Source organism: Gavialis gangeticus, unplaced genomic scaffold (genome assembly GCF_001723915.1).
Source record: "Gavialis gangeticus isolate Ggan-Ray unplaced genomic scaffold, GavGan_comp1, whole genome shotgun sequence".
In the NCBI taxonomy this organism is placed as follows: Eukaryota; Metazoa; Chordata; order Crocodylia; family Gavialidae; genus Gavialis; species Gavialis gangeticus.
Window position 1 is genome coordinate 6,294,015 of NW_017729024.1, and position 3,814 is coordinate 6,297,828.

Consider the following 3,814-nt stretch of genomic DNA (forward strand, 5'->3'; position numbering starts at 1 on the left):
TCTGTAATGGTGAGAGTTGCTGGTTCTGCAGGGTCTTTTGTCTTTCAAATGCCGGGTTCTTGTCTGTGTTCCTGGGTGAGGTCTGTGGTTCCTGGATGAATCAATGCGAACTGATGGCTCAGTCGTTACAGGCCATTCAGTAGAGGCCTGCTACCATTGTATTTCAATCATTCCCAATCACTCTCATTCATCCGGGAACCAATTTACATGGGAAGGGTACATGACTCATATAGTTGCGAAACAGGAGATGCCCGGGCAGAGGACACAAGATGGAGACTTGACATACAAAATGGAAACTTGACATGAGTTTGGTTCACTTACAAACACAGTCCTAAACCATACAATATCCATATGAAACAATTAAAATCAATACCAAAATGATAATAATACAATATACAACAGTAAAAATCAGTACAAACCTAGTAATTATACAATATAAAACAGTGGATATCCAAAACCAAAAACTTGCTACCAAAATAAAAATGTTAAAGCTCATTCTACATCTTAGCTTGCTTATAGTTATCAATAGGGAATAGAGAGGGAGAGAAAAAGTCATAAATGGTTGGGGAAGGGGAGGGAATGCATTTTAAAATAAATAAATAAAATAAAAAAAAAGAAAAACAGGGGTTTTGCTACAACACAGGTAGAATTTCCTGGGCAAGAGGAGTAAGTCTACTGAGGAGAATGTGGGCAAGGATCTTCCCAGCTATAGACAGGAGTGCAATGTCACAGTAATTGCTGCAATCCAATTTATCATTTTTTTAAAATATGGTTATGATACTGGCATCTCTCAAGTCACTAGGAATCTGTTGATGTTTCCAGGTTTACAGAATAATGGTAAGTAGTTGATGAGAGAGCTTTTTTTCACCATGCTTATACATTTCAGCTGGTAATCCATCAGGAGCATGTTTTGTTGTTCTTCATCATCTTAAGGTTTGTGGGTCCGCAAAGTAGATTTTAATGCGGTGTTGTAGAATGGCCTTGCTGGAGCATGGCTTGCTATGGCCACCTATTAGTACATGTAGAAATGGTACAGAGGTCTGATAGCACCATGAACCACAGTAGGTTTCAGTAATAGTTTGAACCAGAGACCTTGGTGTCTGGAAAGCTGAGCACATATGGCCTAACTGGAAACACTGAGAACATTAGGAGTATTAATGTATAGGCCCCTCAGCTGGCCAGTAGATGAAAAACAAGGGATAAGATGAGTCATCATCATTGGCATCCATTGGCCTTGGGAGACCATGGGGATTGCACCTTTCGTAGGTTACCAAGTACCACCACAGCTTCTTGAGTGGCTGAGGAGTCCAATGCACAACAGGCAGACTGTCTAACAAATTGTGCATACAAACTCGGTTGAGCTTGCAGTGGCATGCTGAGTACCATTTTGTCTTGCCTGCCTCTGATGTCTCTTCTCTAGCTCCTCATTTACCCCCTCCATCTTGAAGCAATGTAAGCCCTGCTTCACAGTGGCTTTCCACTCGCAGCAGTCTGAAGTGAATGATTCGGAGCATGGCCATCGATGCACAGCTCATGTAGGTTTTTCTGGCAGACATCAACGAAATGGAGTTTGGGCCATCCAAGTTCACATTTGCCAGTGACCAGCTCACCATAGAAAATGTCCTTGGGGATTCAGCCATTGCTTATACGGTTCACATGTCCTAACTAATGAAGGCATCTCTGTCTCAGGAGCATGAACATATGGGATATCTTGGCTCATTCCAGAACAGTGAAGTTGGAGATTTTGTCACACCATGTTATGCCCAGGATACAGCAGACCCATCAAACTTGGAAACTGTTCAGTTTCTTTCTTCCTTAGCATAAGGAGTTGATGTTCTACTGCCATACAATATAGAGCTAAGTATGCAAGCACTGTCAATGGACATCTTTGTTGACAGAGTGAACACTCTGTTTTTCCAAACTCTCTGTTGAAGTTTAGCCATGGCATTGCTTGCCTTTCCAATGTAAATGTTAAATTCTGCTTCCAAGACAAGACTTTGCAAGATGGTGGAGCCCAAGTAAGTGAATTTTTCAACTACTTCCAGGCGTTCATCATTTATTCTAACTTTCAGAGGGTGGTCAACTTGTTGTTAGCCTAAAGAAGACAATAGTGCTGGGTCAATCAGACCAAAACCATCACAAATACAAGAAAGGCGATCCATGAGACTTTGCAGTCCTGCATCTGAATGACTAACAATTGCTGCATCATCGGCAAAAAGGTTTTCGTTTTCACTTTGGGATGAGTGAGGTTAAAGAGTTTCCCATCGGATCCAGGTCTGAAGGTATACTTCTTCTGAATAGTCACTGAATGCATATTTGAGTAGGACAGTGAAGAAAATCCCAAAAACATCAGAGCCAGGACACAGCCCTGCTTAAGACCACTCTTGATTTCAAATTCTACCAAATATGACCCATCAAACTGCACTGTTCCACAAGACACCAAAACAGAGCTAACTGGAAGGAAGGTTGCAATATGTAATGAACGTGATTGTCACCTAAACACATTTAGTGATTGGTGGAACTATGAGGTATATGTTGTAAGTATAAAGTTGTTTTGATCAATGTTTAAAAGGGGCCTGGGAAACCTGAATATTTTGCACTGAGCTAGGGACCATATTTTATACCGGTGCCTTATCTTGTACATGAACTTTGCTGGGGCCATGCCTGAATGAGTGTGATGTTAATGTTTGGTGGTTTGTGAACAATAAGCTGAGAGCCTGTGGTCTCTATTGCAGCTAACAAGGGCTTTGAAGTAGTAGCAATCTACTATCCCCAACGGTATCCTGAAGGAGTCCTTGCTGACTATCCCAATGAATCTTGATATAACCAGTACAACACCATCCTGACTGTACCTGATAAGAATCAGATTGTGAACCAAAATATCCTCTTGATCTTTACCTTCTTTTACATTTAAATCATGCCATTTAGCTACTCCTCTGTGTAGGGGGGGTGGTATAGAGCCAAAATGGTCACAGGGGCTCACTGGAAGCTTAGTGCCTCTGTGACATAATGTTTCTATGACTTATTCTGCATGCAGAAATATGTGATCAGCTACTAATACTCATTGGCAGGATTCAGTGCCAATTAGGGATATTTACTGTGTAGTAAGCATGTGTACATGTGGATGCACATGCTTACGTTGCAGTAAACTATGCTAATGCAAAGTTAAACATCTTGTGTAGATGTGCCCAGTGTCTTGCTTACTGGACTCTGCTGCTCTAGGCTAGCAGGGAGCAGAATACACCCCTTTCACAATTTTACATTATGCTTCAGGAAGACATGGGCTGACTGAGCAGCCTGGGTCAGCCAATCAGGGCTGCCTCATGTACTGCTGCTATCTGTCTCCAGGCAGACTGAGGGAGTCTGCAGAGTATACTGAGATGTGCACACAAGAAACCCCTGGTGGAACAGCATCAGCAATGCAAGCTTTCTGCTCTTCAAGGATTCAATATTTGAACGTCTGTTCAGGTGTCTCTGGGAAAGCTTTTGTATCAGGAGAGCAAATGTGGAAGAATTGTCATAGATCATTTGAACATGTATACTCAGCTGTGTCTCCTTTGGGATGCTATTGCCTTTAGGTGTAGAGAGCAGAATCTAATTTTTGAATACAAGGATTAGGAGTTTCTTGTAGGAAACTCAACCTCATTCCTGCAAGAGGCCTTAGATGAGCCTAAAAACCTATGGCTGGCTTTGCTGTAGTATCTCAATGCCTTGGGAGATCCAAATGGATATGTCAATTTAGACTTCTCTTTCACATCTCATAATTTTTCCTTTTTTCCTTTTTTATACATTTCATGGACAGTATTCATTTGCA

General features: G+C 41.6%; 1 long non-coding RNA gene across 2 annotated transcripts in view; it reads left to right on the plus strand.

Annotated features, from left to right (window-relative positions):
- LOC109297213 overlaps window positions 1-3,469 on the plus strand; it is a 50,077-nt gene extending 46,608 nt beyond the window's left edge. The window contains exon 4 of one of the 2 annotated variants that reach the window (XR_002097245.1): window positions 3,349-3,469. This is a non-coding gene — a long non-coding RNA (uncharacterized LOC109297213). Of the gene's footprint in view, window positions 1-1,552; window positions 2,429-3,348 lie in introns of those variants that run through there. The other variant, XR_002097244.1, reaches the window with a different exon arrangement.
- Window positions 3,470-3,814: the final 345 nt, after the last annotated feature.